This window comes from Hyla sarda, unplaced genomic scaffold (assembly GCF_029499605.1).
Source record: "Hyla sarda isolate aHylSar1 unplaced genomic scaffold, aHylSar1.hap1 scaffold_937, whole genome shotgun sequence".
Taxonomy (NCBI): Eukaryota; Metazoa; Chordata; class Amphibia; order Anura; family Hylidae; genus Hyla; species Hyla sarda.
In genome coordinates, this window is record NW_026610967.1 from 22763 (window position 1) to 44422 (window position 21660).

The 21660-nt window shown below is 46.3% G+C and overlaps 9 non-coding genes and 1 pseudogene across 9 annotated transcripts; all 10 read right to left on the bottom strand.

The window, feature by feature from the left end:
• Positions 1 to 1464: 1464 nt before the first annotated feature.
• Positions 1465 to 1655, bottom strand: LOC130350193 (U2 spliceosomal RNA). The gene has a single exon (XR_008887356.1). It is a non-coding gene; the product is annotated as a U2 spliceosomal RNA (small nuclear RNA).
• Positions 1656 to 3709: 2054 nt separating this feature from the next.
• Positions 3710 to 3900, bottom strand: LOC130350194 (U2 spliceosomal RNA). The gene has a single exon (XR_008887357.1). It is a non-coding gene; the product is annotated as a U2 spliceosomal RNA (small nuclear RNA).
• A 2073-nt stretch (positions 3901 to 5973) lies between these two features.
• On the bottom strand, positions 5974 to 6163 carry LOC130350181 (U2 spliceosomal RNA). The gene has a single exon (XR_008887349.1). It is a non-coding gene; the product is annotated as a U2 spliceosomal RNA (small nuclear RNA).
• A 696-nt stretch (positions 6164 to 6859) lies between these two features.
• Positions 6860 to 7019, bottom strand: LOC130350186 (U2 spliceosomal RNA; annotated as a pseudogene).
• A 2083-nt stretch (positions 7020 to 9102) lies between these two features.
• Positions 9103 to 9293, bottom strand: LOC130350195 (U2 spliceosomal RNA). The gene has a single exon (XR_008887358.1). It is a non-coding gene; the product is annotated as a U2 spliceosomal RNA (small nuclear RNA).
• A 2084-nt stretch (positions 9294 to 11377) lies between these two features.
• Positions 11378 to 11568, bottom strand: LOC130350196 (U2 spliceosomal RNA). The gene has a single exon (XR_008887359.1). It is a non-coding gene; the product is annotated as a U2 spliceosomal RNA (small nuclear RNA).
• A 2089-nt stretch (positions 11569 to 13657) lies between these two features.
• On the bottom strand, positions 13658 to 13848 carry LOC130350197 (U2 spliceosomal RNA). The gene has a single exon (XR_008887360.1). It is a non-coding gene; the product is annotated as a U2 spliceosomal RNA (small nuclear RNA).
• Positions 13849 to 15922: 2074 nt separating this feature from the next.
• LOC130350233 (U2 spliceosomal RNA) lies at positions 15923 to 16113 on the bottom strand. Its single transcript, XR_008887393.1, has one exon. It is a non-coding gene; the product is annotated as a U2 spliceosomal RNA (small nuclear RNA).
• Positions 16114 to 18199: 2086 nt separating this feature from the next.
• On the bottom strand, positions 18200 to 18390 carry LOC130350199 (U2 spliceosomal RNA). The gene has a single exon (XR_008887362.1). It is a non-coding gene; the product is annotated as a U2 spliceosomal RNA (small nuclear RNA).
• Positions 18391 to 20466: 2076 nt separating this feature from the next.
• Positions 20467 to 20657, bottom strand: LOC130350200 (U2 spliceosomal RNA). The gene has a single exon (XR_008887363.1). It is a non-coding gene; the product is annotated as a U2 spliceosomal RNA (small nuclear RNA).
• Positions 20658 to 21660: the final 1003 nt, after the last annotated feature.

Here is a 21660-nt window from a genome sequence, read left to right on the forward strand (position 1 = left end):
ACTCTGCAAGGCCTGTGGAAGTGAGTGACATCATAGCACTGTAGTTCTGAGGGTTCAAGATGGATGCAACAATCTCCTGTTGCTTCTATGAAGGCCGTAATAGACGACATCACCAAACAGCTCCATAGTCACATACACAGCAAAGGAGAGATGTTGTTTACACCTAGTGATGTCAGTGGTATTGAGTGACATCACAGCACAGTGCTAAGGCTCCTGGGCCTGGACACAGCAGCGGCTGCAATATCTCAACGGAGAATACGTTTATATCTATGTGTGTGTGTGCGCATATATATATATATATATATATATATATTTCTCCGCCGAAATCACTTTTAAACCCATTTCCACCTTTTTTTCCCTTCTCTTCCTCTTACTTTTTTTTCACGTTTTTTTACGTTTTTCTCCTTTTCGCCTCTTTTCTGGGCGTATTATTCTTCTTTTTCTTCTTTTTTTTCGTCTAATGCATACCCCATCAGTGCAGCAATGCTTATTCAATACCGCCAGCAGATGGAGACACTGGGGGATAATTTTCTAAGGATTTATACTGATTTTTCCTGTCTGAATTTGTCGCACAGAAAGTTGCAGGCCAAATATGTGTGACATTTCTGCGACTTTAGCTTCTAGAGCATTTTTACAACATTATACATAGGTGCTGAATACATAAAAAGCGACTGTTCAGCGACAGACAAGTCGCATCGGCTGAAAGTAGGCCAGAATGTCAGTCCATGTTGGAGCAGGTTTAGATACAGTCTAAAGCATAGATCTCAAAGTCTGTGCACAGAATTTAGCAAGGGCCTCGCACCTTCTGATGCATCAGGTAGGTGCACAATAGCATAGCCTAACCCTCTGTACTTTGGTCTATATTGATGCGGGACATAGACAGCCAGCTGATGACCAATCCATTAGTGCAATGGATGGCTGGAAGCATTTGTCTTTGCCTTTGCAATACCACAGAAGCAATGCATGGTCAATGTACAGCAATGACACACCTGTGTGAACAGCCAGGAGACCCCCCCCCATGTTATGTTACATAGTTACATAGTTAGTACGGTCGAAAAAAGACATATGTCCATCACGTTCAACCAGGGAATTAAGGGGTAGGGGTGTGGCGCGATATTGGGGAAGGGATGAGATTTTATATTTCTTCATAAGCATTAATCTTATTTTGTCAATTAGGAACATTCAGCACCCACCCGCTATCAAGGCAGCTGCCTATCATGTCATGCCCTACCTGCACAGGTGTGCTGGCTACTCAAATGATCCAATTAAGGAGGCCATTTAGTCAGCAGCAGCAGAAGTCCTGTGCCTGGACGCTCCAACAGGGGCCAGACACAAGCAGAAGCAGAAGCAGCAGCAGCACCACCTTTTGTTTTTTGGCTGCAGCAGCAGCAAGGCCCACAGGGCTGGCTAGCCAGCAAGCAGGTAGCAATGAAAGTAGGAATCTTTCTTTTTAACCCTGTAAGGGGGTGGTGCACTGTACCCGAAGATACTGCCATATCGGGTCAATGCATAGGGCGACGGAAGCAAGCTTCGAAATCGGCCCCCGTTCTCAAAAATCCATTTAATATATGGTCCCCAGATAGGGGACGTATCAGATATTAAACTGATAAGAACAGATACTACACTTGATCTTAGCCAAAAGGCCGAGAAGCGATAACCGTGAAAGGGGCGGGCCCAACAAGGTCCCCTTCATGGGCACTATCACTGCTTGCTGTCAGGGAGGCTGCCAGACAATTTTCCATGCACACTCTGGGCTGGGGGGCAGTCAACCACCAGTACACACAGCAGAACCTAAACCCATACCATTATTGCTAAGCAGCAAGACAGGGGCCCATTGCACTCCCACGGGGCCTTTTTAAATGCAATCCATAACCCGGATTTGCCAGGAACCCTTCTTACTCCTCCTACTTGCATGTGACACTGGGCTTAGGATCTGCATAGGAAACACACACACAAGCACACACCTACCTTTGTTGCCTGCAGATGCCTCCTTGGCTGTCCCCAAACGGTATCAAACCAACACCCACGGGAAGCTGTAAGCATAGAGGACATGCCTGCACCCCATTGGACTTACCTGTGTGGGTTAAATCCGGGTTATTTGACAACCTATGGCGGTGATGGTTCTGCTCAGGCAGAGCAGTGCTGATGCTCCTCATAAAGCTGTCGCTGCTGTGAAGGTTCTAGGTGACATCACAAATCCCTTTGGTTACATACACAACAAAGCTGGGTTGTTGTTGTTTACACTCTGCAAGGCCTGTGGAAGTGAGTGACATCATAGCACTGTAGTTCTGAGGGTTCAAGATGGATGCAACAATCTCCTGTTGCTTCTATGAAGGCCGTAATAGACGACATCACCAAACAGCTCCATAGTCACATACACAGCAAAGGAGAGATGTTGTTTACACCTAGTGATGTCAGTGGTATTGAGTGACATCACAGCACAGTGCTAAGGCTCCTGGGCCTGGACACAGCAGCGGCTGCAATATCTCAACGGAGAATACGTTTATATCTATGTGTGTGTGTGCGCATATATATATATATATATATATATATATATTTCTCCGCCGAAATCACTTTTAAACCCATTTCCACCTTTTTTTCCCTTCTCTTCCTCTTACTTTTTTTTCACGTTTTTTTACGTTTTTCTCCTTTTCGCCTCTTTTCTGGGCGTATTATTCTTCTTTTTCTTCTTTTTTTTCGTCTAATGCATACCCCATCAGTGCAGCAATGCTTATTCAATACCGCCAGCAGATGGAGACACTGGGGGATAATTTTCTAAGGATTTATACTGATTTTTCCTGTCTGAATTTGTCGCACAGAAAGTTGCAGGCCAAATATGTGTGACATTTCTGCGACTTTAGCTTCTAGAGCATTTTTACAACATTATACATAGGTGCTGAATACATAAAAAGCGACTGTTCAGCGACAGACAAGTCGCATCGGCTGAAAGTAGGCCAGAATGTCAGTCCATGTTGGAGCAGGTTTAGATACAGTCTAAAGCATAGATCTCAAAGTCTGTGCACAGAATTTAGCAAGGGCCTCGCACCTTCTGATGCATCAGGTAGGTGCACAATAGCATAGCCTAACCCTCTGTACTTTGGTCTATATTGATGCGGGACATAGACAGCCAGCTGATGACCAATCCATTAGTGCAATGGATGGCTGGAAGCATTTGTCTTTGCCTTTGCAATACCACAGAAGCAATGCATGGTCAATGTACAGCAATGACACACCTGTGTGAACAGCCAGGAGACCCCCCCCCCATGTTATGTTACATAGTTACATAGTTAGTACGGTCGAAAAAAGACATATGTCCATCACGTTCAACCAGGGAATTAAGGGGTAGGGGTGTGGCGCGATATTGGGGAAGGGATGAGATTTTATATTTCTTCATAAGCATTAATCTTATTTTGTCAATTAGGAACATTCAGCACCCACCCGCTATCAAGGCAGCTGCCTATCATGTCATGCCCTACCTGCACAGGTGTGCTGGCTACTCAAATGATCCAATTAAGGAGGCCATTTAGTCAGCAGCAGCAGAAGTCCTGTGCCTGGACGCTCCAACAGGGGCCAGACACAAGCAGAAGCAGAAGCAGCAGCAGCACCACCTTTTGTTTTTTGGCTGCAGCAGCAGCAAGGCCCACAGGGCTGGCTAGCCAGCAAGCAGGTAGCAATGAAAGTAGGAATCTTTCTTTTTAACCCTGTAAGGGGGTGGTGCACTGTACCCGAAGATACTGCCATATCGGGTCAATGCATAGGGCGACGGAAGCAAGCTTCGAAATCGGCCCCCGTTCTCAAAAATCCATTTAATATATGGTCCCCAGATAGGGGACGTATCAGATATTAAACTGATAAGAACAGATACTACACTTGATCTTAGCCAAAAGGCCGAGAAGCGATAACCGTGAAAGGGGCGGGCCCAACAAGGTCCCCTTCATGGGCACTATCACTGCTTGCTGTCAGGGAGGCTGCCAGACAATTTTCCATGCACACTCTGGGCTGGGGGGCAGTCAACCACCAGTACACACAGCAGAACCTAAACCCATACCATTATTGCTAAGCAGCAAGACAGGGGCCCATTGCACTCCCACGGGGCCTTTTTAAATGCAATCCATAACCCGGATTTGCCAGGAACCCTTCTTACTCCTCCTACTTGCATGTGACACTGGGCTTAGGATCTGCATAGGAAACACACACACAAGCACACACCTACCTTTGTTGCCTGCAGATGCCTCCTTGGCTGTCCCCAAACGGTATCAAACCAACACCCACGGGAAGCTGTAAGCATAGAGGACATGCCTGCACCCCATTGGACTTACCTGTGTGGGTTAAATCCGGGTTATTTGACAACCTATGGCGGTGATGGTTCTGCTCAGGCAGAGCAGTGCTGATGCTCCTCATAAAGCTGTCGCTGCTGTGAAGGTTCTAGGTGACATCACAAATCCCTTTGGTTACATACACAACAAAGCTGGGTTGTTGTTGTTTACACTCTGCAAGGCCTGTGGAAGTGAGTGACATCATAGCACTGTAGTTCTGAGGGTTCAAGATGGATGCAACAATCTCCTGTTGCTTCTATGAAGGCCGTAATAGACGACATCACCAAACAGCTCCATAGTCACATACACAGCAAAGGAGAGATGTTGTTTACACCTAGTGATGTCAGTGGTATTGAGTGACATCACAGCACAGTGCTAAGGCTCCTGGGCCTGGACACAGCAGCGGCTGCAATATCTCAACGGAGAATACGTTTATATCTATGTGTGTGTGTGCGCATATATATATATATATATATATATATATATATTTCTCCGCCGAAATCACTTTTAAACCCATTTCCACCTTTTTTTCCCTTCTCTTCCTCTTACTTTTTTTTCACGTTTTTTTACGTTTTTCTCCTTTTCGCCTCTTTTCTGGGCGTATTATTCTTCTTTTTCTTCTTTTTTTTCGTCTAATGCATACCCCATCAGTGCAGCAATGCTTATTCAATACCGCCAGCAGATGGAGACACTGGGGGATAATTTTCTAAGGATTTATACTGATTTTTCCTGTCTGAATTTGTCGCACAGAAAGTTGCAGGCCAAATATGTGTGACATTTCTGCGACTTTAGCTTCTAGAGCATTTTTACAACATTATACATAGGTGCTGAATACATAAAAAGCGACTGTTCAGCGACAGACAAGTCGCATCGGCTGAAAGTAGGCCAGAATGTCAGTCCATGTTGGAGCAGGTTTAGATACAGTCTAAAGCATAGATCTCAAAGTCTGTGCACAGAATTTAGCAAGGGCCTCGCACCTTCTGATGCATCAGGTAGGTGCACAATAGCATAGCCTAACCCTCTGTACTTTGGTCTATATTGATGCGGGACATAGACAGCCAGCTGATGACCAATCCATTAGTGCAATGGATGGCTGGAAGCATTTGTCTTTGCCTTTGCAATACCACAGAAGCAATGCATGGTCAATGTACAGCAATGACACACCTGTGTGAACAGCCAGGAGACCCCCCCCCCATGTTATGTTACATAGTTACATAGTTAGTACGGTCGAAAAAAGACATATGTCCATCACGTTCAACCAGGGAATTAAGGGGTAGGGGTGTGGCGCGATATTGGGGAAGGGATGAGATTTTATATTTCTTCATAAGCATTAATCTTATTTTGTCAATTAGGAACATTCAGCACCCACCCGCTATCAAGGCAGCTGCCTATCATGTCATGCCCTACCTGCACAGGTGTGCTGGCTACTCAAATGATCCAATTAAGGAGGCCATTTAGTCAGCAGCAGCAGAAGTCCTGTGCCTGGACGCTCCAACAGGGGCCAGACACAAGCAGAAGCAGAAGCAGCAGAAGCAGCAGCAGCACCACCTTTTGTTTTTTGGCTGCAGCAGCAGCAAGGCCCACAGGGCTGGCTAGCTGGCTAGCCAGCAAGCAGGTAGCAATGAAAGTAGGAATCTTTCTTTTTAACCCTGTAAGGGGGTGGTGCATTGTACCCGAAGATACTGCCATATCGGGTCAATGCATAGGGCGACGGAAGCAAGCTTCGAAATCGGCCCCCGTTCTCAAAAATCCATTTAATATATGGTCCCCAGATAGGGGACGTATCAGATATTAAACTGATAAGAACAGATTTTTTTTTTTTTTTTTTTTTTTTATCTAAAGCCGAGGAACGTGCTTTCGATTCACCCAAAGTGCAAGAAAAAGTGCAAACGTGTTACACTAAAAAAAAACGTGCACAAAGGATGCGGTCTATCGCAAGCCCTTCTCCGATAGGAGAGAGGCCCCCCAACAAACCTTACCCTTCGCCTCCGGACCAAAAGGTACCTGCGAGGTTCCAGGTTCGATGTCCCTTTTCGCCGAAGCTACTAGGGGACCACAAATGCTCCCGGCATCCCCCTTGGCGTTAGCCAAGGTATCTGCCCGCAGAGCCGATTACGGTAGGTACCCTGCCAAAGCAGGAGTACCCGGGGTGTTTGCAGGGAGGTGCGGAACCTAATGGCCACACACACCTCCCCTAGACCGCCAGGAGGGACACCCAGAAGGGCTACCGCATCCTGACAAATCCTGTGAACACACAACACGCAAAAAGTGACACAGTGAGACAAAAAAAGAAATAAATAAGTGAATGTGTGCAGATATACTGCCCGGACATCCGGCCGGATCTATAAAAATTTCTCTGATCCTAGCCAGAAGGCCGGGAATCAAGAGGTGAGTGCCACAAGGTGAAGAGATTATGGTGCCCGTGCTTCAACTCAGTGAGTCTATTCTCCCAGTGAGTTTCGGCACCTCGGGGTCACCACTCCCCGAGGCACAAAAGTACCTCGGCTCTAGACCCTCTCAGCCTCATGGCGAGACCCGGAGGGAACAGGTCACATCGGGGCAGCCGTCGAGCTGATTCCTCAGAACCAGCCCCGGAAAGCCCTGGTACACCTGCATCCTCCATGCAGCACCCATCCCCACCAGCATGAAAACTGATAAGAACAGATACTACACTTGATCTTAGCCAAAAGGCCGAGAAGCGATAACCGTGAAAGGGGCGGGCCCAACAAGGTCCCCTTCATGGGCACTATCACTGCTTGCTGTCAGGGAGGCTGCCAGACAATTTTCCATGCACACTCTGGGCTGGGGGGCAGTCAACCACCAGTACACACAGCAGAACCTAAACCCATACCATTATTGCTAAGCAGCAAGACAGGGGCCCATTGCACTCCCACGGGGCCTTTTTAAATGCAATCCATAACCCGGATTTGCCAGGAACCCTTCTTACTCCTCCTACTTGCATGTGACACTGGGCTTAGGATCTGCATAGGAAACACACACACAAGCACACACCTACCTTTGTTGCCTGCAGATGCCTCCTTGGCTGTCCCCAAACGGTATCAAACCAACACCCACGGGAAGCTGTAAGCATAGAGGACATGCCTGCACCCCATTGGACTTACCTGTGTGGGTTAAATCCGGGTTATTTGACAACCTATGGCGGTGATGGTTCTGCTCAGGCAGAGCAGTGCTGATGCTCCTCATAAAGCTGTCGCTGCTGTGAAGGTTCTAGGTGACATCACAAATCCCTTTGGTTACATACACAACAAAGCTGGGTTGTTGTTGTTTACACTCTGCAAGGCCTGTGGAAGTGAGTGACATCATAGCACTGTAGTTCTGAGGGTTCAAGATGGATGCAACAATCTCCTGTTGCTTCTATGAAGGCCGTAATAGACGACATCACCAAACAGCTCCATAGTCACATACACAGCAAAGGAGAGATGTTGTTTACACCTAGTGATGTCAGTGGTATTGAGTGACATCACAGCACAGTGCTAAGGCTCCTGGGCCTGGACACAGCAGCGGCTGCAATATCTCAACGGAGAATACGTTTATATCTATGTGTGTGTGTGCGCATATATATATATATATATATATATATATATATATATATATATTTCTCCGCCGAAATCACTTTTAAACCCATTTCCACCTTTTTTTCCCTTCTCTTCCTCTTACTTTTTTTTCACGTTTTTTTACGTTTTTCTCCTTTTCGCCTCTTTTCTGGGCGTATTATTCTTCTTTTTCTTCTTTTTTTTCGTCTAATGCATACCCCATCAGTGCAGCAATGCTTATTCAATACCGCCAGCAGATGGAGACACTGGGGGATAATTTTCTAAGGATTTATACTGATTTTTCCTGTCTGAATTTGTCGCACAGAAAGTTGCAGGCCAAATATGTGTGACATTTCTGCGACTTTAGCTTCTAGAGCATTTTTACAACATTATACATAGGTGCTGAATACATAAAAAGCGACTGTTCAGCGACAGACAAGTCGCATCGGCTGAAAGTAGGCCAGAATGTCAGTCCATGTTGGAGCAGGTTTAGATACAGTCTAAAGCATAGATCTCAAAGTCTGTGCACAGAATTTAGCAAGGGCCTCGCACCTTCTGATGCATCAGGTAGGTGCACAATAGCATAGCCTAACCCTCTGTACTTTGGTCTATATTGATGCGGGACATAGACAGCCAGCTGATGACCAATCCATTAGTGCAATGGATGGCTGGAAGCATTTGTCTTTGCCTTTGCAATACCACAGAAGCAATGCATGGTCAATGTACAGCAATGACACACCTGTGTGAACAGCCAGGAGACCCCCCCCCCATGTTATGTTACATAGTTACATAGTTAGTACGGTCGAAAAAAGACATATGTCCATCACGTTCAACCAGGGAATTAAGGGGTAGGGGTGTGGCGCGATATTGGGGAAGGGATGAGATTTTATATTTCTTCATAAGCATTAATCTTATTTTGTCAATTAGGAACATTCAGCACCCACCCGCTATCAAGGCAGCTGCCTATCATGTCATGCCCTACCTGCACAGGTGTGCTGGCTACTCAAATGATCCAATTAAGGAGGCCATTTAGTCAGCAGCAGCAGAAGTCCTGTGCCTGGACGCTCCAACAGGGGCCAGACACAAGCAGAAGCAGAAGCAGCAGAAGCAGCAGCAGCACCACCTTTTGTTTTTTGGCTGCAGCAGCAGCAAGGCCCACAGGGCTGGCTAGCTGGCTAGCCAGCAAGCAGGTAGCAATGAAAGTAGGAATCTTTCTTTTTAACCCTGTAAGGGGGTGGTGCACTGTACCCGAAGATACTGCCATATCGGGTCAATGCATAGGGCGACGGAAGCAAGCTTCGAAATCGGCCCCCGTTCTCAAAAATCCATTTAATATATGGTCCCCAGATAGGGGACGTATCAGATATTAAACTGATAAGAACAGATACTACACTTGATCTTAGCCAAAAGGCCGAGAAGCGATAACCGTGAAAGGGGCGGGCCCAACAAGGTCCCCTTCATGGGCACTATCACTGCTTGCTGTCAGGGAGGCTGCCAGACAATTTTCCATGCACACTCTGGGCTGGGGGGCAGTCAACCACCAGTACACACAGCAGAACCTAAACCCATACCATTATTGCTAAGCAGCAAGACAGGGGCCCATTGCACTCCCACGGGGCCTTTTTAAATGCAATCCATAACCCGGATTTGCCAGGAACCCTTCTTACTCCTCCTACTTGCATGTGACACTGGGCTTAGGATCTGCATAGGAAACACACACACAAGCACACACCTACCTTTGTTGCCTGCAGATGCCTCCTTGGCTGTCCCCAAACGGTATCAAACCAACACCCACGGGAAGCTGTAAGCATAGAGGACATGCCTGCACCCCATTGGACTTACCTGTGTGGGTTAAATCCGGGTTATTTGACAACCTATGGCGGTGATGGTTCTGCTCAGGCAGAGCAGTGCTGATGCTCCTCATAAAGCTGTCGCTGCTGTGAAGGTTCTAGGTGACATCACAAATCCCTTTGGTTACATACACAACAAAGCTGGGTTGTTGTTGTTTACACTCTGCAAGGCCTGTGGAAGTGAGTGACATCATAGCACTGTAGTTCTGAGGGTTCAAGATGGATGCAACAATCTCCTGTTGCTTCTATGAAGGCCGTAATAGACGACATCACCAAACAGCTCCATAGTCACATACACAGCAAAGGAGAGATGTTGTTTACACCTAGTGATGTCAGTGGTATTGAGTGACATCACAGCACAGTGCTAAGGCTCCTGGGCCTGGACACAGCAGCGGCTGCAATATCTCAACGGAGAATACGTTTATATCTATGTGTGTGTGTGCGCATATATATATATATATATATATATATATATATATATATATATATTTCTCCGCCGAAATCACTTTTAAACCCATTTCCACCTTTTTTTCCCTTCTCTTCCTCTTACTTTTTTTTCACGTTTTTTTACGTTTTTCTCCTTTTCGCCTCTTTTCTGGGCGTATTATTCTTCTTTTTCTTCTTTTTTTTCGTCTAATGCATACCCCATCAGTGCAGCAATGCTTATTCAATACCGCCAGCAGATGGAGACACTGGGGGATAATTTTCTAAGGATTTATACTGATTTTTCCTGTCTGAATTTGTCGCACAGAAAGTTGCAGGCCAAATATGTGTGACATTTCTGCGACTTTAGCTTCTAGAGCATTTTTACAACATTATACATAGGTGCTGAATACATAAAAAGCGACTGTTCAGCGACAGACAAGTCGCATCGGCTGAAAGTAGGCCAGAATGTCAGTCCATGTTGGAGCAGGTTTAGATACAGTCTAAAGCATAGATCTCAAAGTCTGTGCACAGAATTTAGCAAGGGCCTCGCACCTTCTGATGCATCAGGTAGGTGCACAATAGCATAGCCTAACCCTCTGTACTTTGGTCTATATTGATGCGGGACATAGACAGCCAGCTGATGACCAATCCATTAGTGCAATGGATGGCTGGAAGCATTTGTCTTTGCCTTTGCAATACCACAGAAGCAATGCATGGTCAATGTACAGCAATGACACACCTGTGTGAACAGCCAGGAGACCCCCCCCCATGTTATGTTACATAGTTACATAGTTAGTACGGTCGAAAAAAGACATATGTCCATCACGTTCAACCAGGGAATTAAGGGGTAGGGGTGTGGCGCGATATTGGGGAAGGGATGAGATTTTATATTTCTTCATAAGCATTAATCTTATTTTGTCAATTAGGAACATTCAGCACCCACCCGCTATCAAGGCAGCTGCCTATCATGTCATGCCCTACCTGCACAGGTGTGCTGGCTACTCAAATGATCCAATTAAGGAGGCCATTTAGTCAGCAGCAGCAGAAGTCCTGTGCCTGGACGCTCCAACAGGGGCCAGACACAAGCAGAAGCAGAAGCAGCAGAAGCAGCAGCAGCACCACCTTTTGTTTTTTGGCTGCAGCAGCAGCAAGGCCCACAGGGCTGGCTAGCTGGCTAGCCAGCAAGCAGGTAGCAATGAAAGTAGGAATCTTTCTTTTTAACCCTGTAAGGGGGTGGTGCACTGTACCCGAAGATACTGCCATATCGGGTCAATGCATAGGGCGACGGAAGCAAGCTTCGAAATCGGCCCCCGTTCTCAAAAATCCATTTAATATATGGTCCCCAGATAGGGGACGTATCAGATATTAAACTGATAAGAACAGATACTACACTTGATCTTAGCCAAAAGGCCGAGAAGCGATAACCGTGAAAGGGGCGGGCCCAACAAGGTCCCCTTCATGGGCACTATCACTGCTTGCTGTCAGGGAGGCTGCCAGACAATTTTCCATGCACACTCTGGGCTGGGGGGCAGTCAACCACCAGTACACACAGCAGAACCTAAACCCATACCATTATTGCTAAGCAGCAAGACAGGGGCCCATTGCACTCCCACGGGGCCTTTTTAAATGCAATCCATAACCCGGATTTGCCAGGAACCCTTCTTACTCCTCCTACTTGCATGTGACACTGGGCTTAGGATCTGCATAGGAAACACACACACAAGCACACACCTACCTTTGTTGCCTGCAGATGCCTCCTTGGCTGTCCCCAAACGGTATCAAACCAACACCCACGGGAAGCTGTAAGCATAGAGGACATGCCTGCACCCCATTGGACTTACCTGTGTGGGTTAAATCCGGGTTATTTGACAACCTATGGCGGTGATGGTTCTGCTCAGGCAGAGCAGTGCTGATGCTCCTCATAAAGCTGTCGCTGCTGTGAAGGTTCTAGGTGACATCACAAATCCCTTTGGTTACATACACAACAAAGCTGGGTTGTTGTTGTTTACACTCTGCAAGGCCTGTGGAAGTGAGTGACATCATAGCACTGTAGTTCTGAGGGTTCAAGATGGATGCAACAATCTCCTGTTGCTTCTATGAAGGCCGTAATAGACGACATCACCAAACAGCTCCATAGTCACATACACAGCAAAGGAGAGATGTTGTTTACACCTAGTGATGTCAGTGGTATTGAGTGACATCACAGCACAGTGCTAAGGCTCCTGGGCCTGGACACAGCAGCGGCTGCAATATCTCAACGGAGAATACGTTTATATCTATGTGTGTGTGTGCGCATATATATATATATATATATATATATATATATATATATATATATATATTTCTCCGCCGAAATCACTTTTAAACCCATTTCCACCTTTTTTTCCCTTCTCTTCCTCTTACTTTTTTTTCACGTTTTTTTACGTTTTTCTCCTTTTCGCCTCTTTTCTGGGCGTATTATTCTTCTTTTTCTTCTTTTTTTTCGTCTAATGCATACCCCATCAGTGCAGCAATGCTTATTCAATACCGCCAGCAGATGGAGACACTGGGGGATAATTTTCTAAGGATTTATACTGATTTTTCCTGTCTGAATTTGTCGCACAGAAAGTTGCAGGCCAAATATGTGTGACATTTCTGCGACTTTAGCTTCTAGAGCATTTTTACAACATTATACATAGGTGCTGAATACATAAAAAGCGACTGTTCAGCGACAGACAAGTCGCATCGGCTGAAAGTAGGCCAGAATGTCAGTCCATGTTGGAGCAGGTTTAGATACAGTCTAAAGCATAGATCTCAAAGTCTGTGCACAGAATTTAGCAAGGGCCTCGCACCTTCTGATGCATCAGGTAGGTGCACAATAGCATAGCCTAACCCTCTGTACTTTGGTCTATATTGATGCGGGACATAGACAGCCAGCTGATGACCAATCCATTAGTGCAATGGATGGCTGGAAGCATTTGTCTTTGCCTTTGCAATACCACAGAAGCAATGCATGGTCAATGTACAGCAATGACACACCTGTGTGAACAGCCAGGAGACCCCCCCCCCATGTTATGTTACATAGTTACATAGTTAGTACGGTCGAAAAAAGACATATGTCCATCACGTTCAACCAGGGAATTAAGGGGTAGGGGTGTGGCGCGATATTGGGGAAGGGATGAGATTTTATATTTCTTCATAAGCATTAATCTTATTTTGTCAATTAGGAACATTCAGCACCCACCCGCTATCAAGGCAGCTGCCTATCATGTCATGCCCTACCTGCACAGGTGTGCTGGCTACTCAAATGATCCAATTAAGGAGGCCATTTAGTCAGCAGCAGCAGAAGTCCTGTGCCTGGACGCTCCAACAGGGGCCAGACACAAGCAGAAGCAGAAGCAGCAGAAGCAGCAGCAGCACCACCTTTTGTTTTTTGGCTGCAGCAGCAGCAAGGCCCACAGGGCTGGCTAGCTGGCTAGCCAGCAAGCAGGTAGCAATGAAAGTAGGAATCTTTCTTTTTAACCCTGTAAGGGGGTGGTGCACTGTACCCGAAGATACTGCCATATCGGGTCAATGCATAGGGCGACGGAAGCAAGCTTCGAAATCGGCCCCCGTTCTCAAAAATCCATTTAATATATGGTCCCCAGATAGGGGACGTATCAGATATTAAACTGATAAGAACAGATACTACACTTGATCTTAGCCAAAAGGCCGAGAAGCGATAACCGTGAAAGGGGCGGGCCCAACAAGGTCCCCTTCATGGGCACTATCACTGCTTGCTGTCAGGGAGGCTGCCAGACAATTTTCCATGCACACTCTGGGCTGGGGGGCAGTCAACCACCAGTACACACAGCAGAACCTAAACCCATACCATTATTGCTAAGCAGCAAGACAGGGGCCCATTGCACTCCCACGGGGCCTTTTTAAATGCAATCCATAACCCGGATTTGCCAGGAACCCTTCTTACTCCTCCTACTTGCATGTGACACTGGGCTTAGGATCTGCATAGGAAACACACACACAAGCACACACCTACCTTTGTTGCCTGCAGATGCCTCCTTGGCTGTCCCCAAACGGTATCAAACCAACACCCACGGGAAGCTGTAAGCATAGAGGACATGCCTGCACCCCATTGGACTTACCTGTGTGGGTTAAATCCGGGTTATTTGACAACCTATGGCGGTGATGGTTCTGCTCAGGCAGAGCAGTGCTGATGCTCCTCATAAAGCTGTCGCTGCTGTGAAGGTTCTAGGTGACATCACAAATCCCTTTGGTTACATACACAACAAAGCTGGGTTGTTGTTGTTTACACTCTGCAAGGCCTGTGGAAGTGAGTGACATCATAGCACTGTAGTTCTGAGGGTTCAAGATGGATGCAACAATCTCCTGTTGCTTCTATGAAGGCCGTAATAGACGACATCACCAAACAGCTCCATAGTCACATACACAGCAAAGGAGAGATGTTGTTTACACCTAGTGATGTCAGTGGTATTGAGTGACATCACAGCACAGTGCTAAGGCTCCTGGGCCTGGACACAGCAGCGGCTGCAATATCTCAACGGAGAATACGTTTATATCTATGTGTGTGTGTGCGCATATATATATATATATATATATATATATATATATTTCTCCGCCGAAATCACTTTTAAACCCATTTCCACCTTTTTTTCCCTTCTCTTCCTCTTACTTTTTTTTCACGTTTTTTTACGTTTTTCTCCTTTTCGCCTCTTTTCTGGGCGTATTATTCTTCTTTTTCTTCTTTTTTTTCGTCTAATGCATACCCCATCAGTGCAGCAATGCTTATTCAATACCGCCAGCAGATGGAGACACTGGGGGATAATTTTCTAAGGATTTATACTGATTTTTCCTGTCTGAATTTGTCGCACAGAAAGTTGCAGGCCAAATATGTGTGACATTTCTGCGACTTTAGCTTCTAGAGCATTTTTACAACATTATACATAGGTGCTGAATACATAAAAAGCGACTGTTCAGCGACAGACAAGTCGCATCGGCTGAAAGTAGGCCAGAATGTCAGTCCATGTTGGAGCAGGTTTAGATACAGTCTAAAGCATAGATCTCAAAGTCTGTGCACAGAATTTAGCAAGGGCCTCGCACCTTCTGATGCATCAGGTAGGTGCACAATAGCATAGCCTAACCCTCTGTACTTTGGTCTATATTGATGCGGGACATAGACAGCCAGCTGATGACCAATCCATTAGTGCAATGGATGGCTGGAAGCATTTGTCTTTGCCTTTGCAATACCACAGAAGCAATGCATGGTCAATGTACAGCAATGACACACCTGTGTGAACAGCCAGGAGACCCCCCCCCATGTTATGTTACATAGTTACATAGTTAGTACGGTCGAAAAAAGACATATGTCCATCACGTTCAACCAGGGAATTAAGGGGTAGGGGTGTGGCGCGATATTGGGGAAGGGATGAGATTTTATATTTCTTCATAAGCATTAATCTTATTTTGTCAATTAGGAACATTCAGCACCCACCCGCTATCAAGGCAGCTGCCTATCATGTCATGCCCTACCTGCACAGGTGTGCTGGCTACTCAAATGATCCAATTAAGGAGGCCATTTAGTCAGCAGCAGCAGAAGTCCTGTGCCTGGACGCTCCAACAGGGGCCAGACACAAGCAGAAGCAGAAGCAGCAGAAGCAGCAGCAGCACCACCTTTTGTTTTTTGGCTGCAGCAGCAGCAAGGCCCACAGGGCTGGCTAGCTGGCTAGCCAGCAAGCAGGTAGCAATGAAAGTAGGAATCTTTCTTTTTAACCCTGTAAGGGGGTGGTGCACTGTACCCGAAGATACTGCCATATCGGGTCAATGCATAGGGCGACGGAAGCAAGCTTCAAAATCGGCCCCCGTTCTCAAAAATCCATTTAATATATGGTCCCCAGATAGGGGACGTATCAGATATTAAACTGATCAGAACAGATACTACACTTGATCTTAGCCAAAAGGCCGAGAAGCGATAACCGTGAAAGGGGCGGGCCCAACAAGGTCCCCTTCATGGGCACTATCACTGCTTGCTGTCAGGGAGGCTGCCAGACAATTTTCCATGCACACTCTGGGCTGGGGGGCAGTCAACCACCAGTACACACAGCAGAACCTAAACCCATACCATTATTGCTAAGCAGCAAGACAGGGGCCCATTGCACTCCCACGGGGCCTTTTTAAATGCAATCCATAACCCGGATTTGCCAGGAACCCTTCTTACTCCTCCTACTTGCATGTGACACTGGGCTTAGGATCTGCATAGGAAACACACACACAAGCACACACCTACCTTTGTTGCCTGCAGATGCCTCCTTGGCTGTCCCCAAACGGTATCAAACCAACACCCACGGGAAGCTGTAAGCATAGAGGACATGCCTGCACCCCATTGGACTTACCTGTGTGGGTTAAATCCGGGTTATTTGACAACCTATGGCGGTGATGGTTCTGCTCAGGCAGAGCAGTGCTGATGCTCCTCATAAAGCTGTCGCTGCTGTGAAGGTTCTAGGTGACATCACAAATCCCTTTGGTTACATACACAACAAAGCTGGGTTGTTGTTGTTTACACTCTGCAAGGCCTGTGGAAGTGAGTGACATCATAGCACTGTAGTTCTGAGGGTTCAAGATGGATGCAACAATCTCCTGTTGCTTCTATGAAGGCCGTAATAGACGACATCACCAAACAGCTCCATAGTCACATACACAGCAAAGGAGAGATGTTGTTTACACCTAGTGATGTCAGTGGTATTGAGTGACATCACAGCACAGTGCTAAGGCTCCTGGGCCTGGACACAGCAGCGGCTGCAATATCTCAACGGAGAATACGTTTATATCTATGTGTGTTTGTGCGCATATATATATATATATATATATATATATATATATATATATATATATTTCTCCGCCGAAATCACTTTTAAACCCATTTCCACCTTTTTTTCCCTTCTCTTCCTCTTACTTTTTTTTCACGTTTTTTTACGTTTTTCTCCTTTTCGCCTCTTTTCTGGGCGTATTATTCTTCTTTTTCTTCTTTTTTTTCGTCTAATGCATACCCCATCAGTGCAGCAATGCTTATTCAATACCGCCAGCAGATGGAGACACTGGGGGATAATTTTCTAAGGATTTATACTGATTTTTCCTGTCTGAATTTGTCGCACAGAAAGTTGCAGGCCAAATATGTGTGACATTTCTGCGACTTTAGCTTCTAGAGCATTTTTACAACATTATACATAGGTGCTGAATACATAAAAAGCGACTGTTCAGCGACAGACAAGTCGCATCGGCTGAAAGTAGGCCAGAATGTCAGTCCATGTTGGAGCAGGTTTAGATACAGTCTAAAGCATAGATCTCAAAGTCTGTGCACAGAATTTAGCAAGGGCCTCGCACCTTCTGATGCATCAGGTAGGTGCACAATAGCATAGCCTAACCCTCTGTACTTTGGTCTATATTGATGCGGGACATAGACAGCCAGCTGATGACCAATCCATTAGTGCAATGGATGGCTGGAAGCATTTGTCTTTGCCTTTGCAATACCACAGAAGCAATGCATGGTCAATGTACAGCAATGACACACCTGTGTGAACAGCCAGGAGACCCCCCCCCATGTTATGTTACATAGTTACATAGTTAGTACGGTCGAAAAAAGACATATGTCCATCACGTTCAACCAGGGAATTAAGGGGTAGGGGTGTGGCGCGATATTGGGGAAGGGATGAGATTTTATATTTCTTCATAAGCATTAATCTTATTTTGTCAATTAGGAACATTCAGCACCCACCCGCTATCAAGGCAGCTGCCTATCATGTCATGCCCTACCTGCACAGGTGTGCTGGCTACTCAAATGATCCAATTAAGGAGGCCATTTAGTCAGCAGCAGCAGAAGTCCTGTGCCTGGACGCTCCAACAGGGGCCAGACACAAGCAGAAGCAGAAGCAGCAGAAGCAGCAGCAGCACCACCTTTTGTTTTTTGGCTGCAGCAGCAGCAAGGCCCACAGGGCTGGCTAGCTGGCTAGCCAGCAAGCAGGTAGCAATGAAAGTAGGAATCTTTCTTTTTAACCCTGTAAGGGGGTGGTGCACTGTACCCGAAGATACTGCCATATCGGGTCAATGCATAGGGCGACGGAAGCAAGCTTCGAAATCGGCCCCCGTTCTCAAAAATCCATTTAATATATGGTCCCCAGATAGGGGACGTATCAGATATTAAACTGATAAGAACAGATACTACACTTGATCTTAGCCAAAAGGCCGAGAAGCGATAACCGTGAAAGGGGCGGGCCCAACAAGGTCCCCTTCATGGGCACTATCACTGCTTGCTGTCAGGGAGGCTGCCAGACAATTTTCCATGCACACTCTGGGCTGGGGGGCAGTCAACCACCAGTACACACAGCAGAACCTAAACCCATACCATTATTGCTAAGCAGCAAGACAGGGGCCCATTGCACTCCCACGGGGCCTTTTTAAATGCAATCCATAACCCGGATTTGCCAGGAACCCTTCTTACTCCTCCTACTTGCATGTGACACTGGGCTTAGGATCTGCATAGGAAACACACACACAAGCACACACCTACCTTTGTTGCCTGCAGATGCCTCCTTGGCTGTCCCCAAACGGTATCAAACCAACACCCACGGGAAGCTGTAAGCATAGAGGACATGCCTGCACCCCATTGGACTTACCTGTGTGGGTTAAATCCGGGTTATTTGACAACCTATGGCGGTGATGGTTCTGCTCAGGCAGAGCAGTGCTGATGCTCCTCATAAAGCTGTCGCTGCTGTGAAGGTTCTAGGTGACATCACAAATCCCTTTGGTTACATACACAACAAAGCTGGGTTGTTGTTGTTTACACTCTGCAAGGCCTGTGGAAGTGAGTGACATCATAGCACTGTAGTTCTGAGGGTTCAAGATGGATGCAACAATCTCCTGTTGCTTCTATGAAGGCCGTAATAGACGACATCACCAAACAGCTCCATAGTCACATACACAGCAAAGGAGAGATGTTGTTTACACCTAGTGATGTCAGTGGTATTGAGTGACATCACAGCACAGTGCTAAGGCTCCTGGGCCTGGACACAGCAGCGGCTGCAATATCTCAACGGAGAATACGTTTATATCTATGTGTGTTTGTGCGCATATATATATATATATATATATATATATATATATATTTCTCCGCCGAAATCACTTTTAAACCCATTTCCACCTTTTTTTCCCTTCTCTTCCTCTTACTTTTTTTTCACGTTTTTTTACGTTTTTCTCCTTTTCGCCTCTTTTCTGGGCGTATTATTCTTCTTTTTCTTCTTTTTTTTCGTCTAATGCATACCCCATCAGTGCAGCAATGCTTATTCAATACCGCCAGCAGATGGAGACACTGGGGGATAATTTTCTAAGGATTTATACTGATTTTTCCTGTCTGAATTTGTCGCACAGAAAGTTGCAGGCCAAATATGTGTGACATTTCTGCGACTTTAGCTTCTAGAGCATTTTTACAACATTATACATAGGTGCTGAATACATAAAAAGCGACTGTTCAGCGACAGACAAGTCGCATCGGCTGAAAGTAGGCCAGAATGTCAGTCCATGTTGGAGCAGGTTTAGATACAGTCTAAAGCATAGATCTCAAAGTCTGTGCACAGAATTTAGCAAGGGCCTCGCACCTTCTGATGCATCAGGTAGGTGCACAATAGCATAGCCTAACCCTCTGTACTTTGGTCTATATTGATGCGGGACATAGACAGCCAGCTGATGACCAATCCATTAGTGCAATGGATGGCTGGAAGCATTTGTCTTTGCCTTTGCAATACCACAGAAGCAATGCATGGTCAATGTACAGCAATGACACACCTGTGTGAACAGCCAGGAGACCCCCCCCCATGTTATGTTACATAGTTACATAGTTAGTACGGTCGAAAAAAGACATATGTCCATCACGTTCAACCAGGGAATTAAGGGGTAGGGGTGTGGCGCGATATTGGGGAAGGGATGAGATTTTATATTTCTTCATAAGCATTAATCTTATTTTGTCAATTAGGAACATTCAGCACCCACCCGCTATCAAGGCAGCTGCCTATCATGTCATGCCCTACCTGCACAGGTGTGCTGGCTACTCAAATGATCCAATTAAGGAGGCCATTTAGTCAGCAGCAGCAGAAGTCCTGTGCCTGGACGCTCCAACAGGGGCCAGACACAAGCAGAAGCAGAAGCAGCAGAAGCAGCAGCAGCACCACCTTTTGTTTTTTGGCTGCAGCAGCAGCAAGGCCCACAGGGCTGGCTAGCTGGCTAGCCAGCAAGCAGGTAGCAATGAAAGTAGGAATCTTTCTTTTTAACCCTGTAAGGGGGTGGTGCACTGTACCCGAAGATACTGCCATATCGGGTCAATGCATAGGGCGACGGAAGCAAGCTTCGAAATCGGCCCCCGTTCTCAAAAATCCATTTAATATATGGTCCCCAGATAGGGGACGTATCAGATATTAAACTGATAAGAACAGATACTACACTTGATCTTAGCCAAAAGGCCGAGAAGCGATAACCGTGAAAGGGGCGGGCCCAACAAGGTCCCCTTCATGGGCACTATCACTGCTTGCTGTCAGGGAGGCTGCCAGACAATTTTCCATGCACACTCTGGGCTGGGGGGCAGTCAACCACCAGTACACACAGCAGAACCTAAACCCATACCATTATTGCTAAGCAGCAAGACAGGGGCCCATTGCACTCCCACGGGGCCTTTTTAAATGCAATCCATAACCCGGATTTGCCAGGAACCCTTCTTACTCCTCCTACTTGCATGTGACACTGGGCTTAGGATCTGCATAGGAAACACACACACAAGCACACACCTACCTTTGTTGCCTGCAGATGCCTCCTTGGCTGTCCCCAAACGGTATCAAACCAACACCCACGGGAAGCTGTAAGCATAGAGGACATGCCTGCACCCCATTGGACTTACCTGTGTGGGTTAAATCCGGGTTATTTGACAACCTATGGCGGTGATGGTTCTGCTCAGGCAGAGCAGTGCTGATGCTCCTCATAAAGCTGTCGCTGCTGTGAAGGTTCTAGGTGACATCACAAATCCCTTTGTTTACATACACAACAAAGCTGGGTTGTTGTTGTTTACACTCTGCAAGGCCTGTGGAAGTGAGTGACATCATAGCACTGTAGTTCTGAGGGTTCAAGATGGATGCAACAATCTCCTGTTGCTTCTATGAAGGCCGTAATAGACGACATCACCAAACAGCTCCATAGTCACATACACAGCAAAGGAGAGATGTTGTTTACACCTAGTGATGTCAGTGGTATTGAGTGACATCACAGCACAGTGCTAAGGCTCCTGGGCCTGGACACAGCAGCGGCTGCAATATCTCAACGGAGAATACGTTTATATCTATGTGTGTGTGTGCGCATATATATATATATATATATATATATATATATATATATTTCTCCGCCGAAATTACTTTTAAACCCATTTCCACCTTTTTTTCCCTTCTCTTCCTCTTACTTTTTTTTCACGTTTTTTTAAGTTTTTCTCCT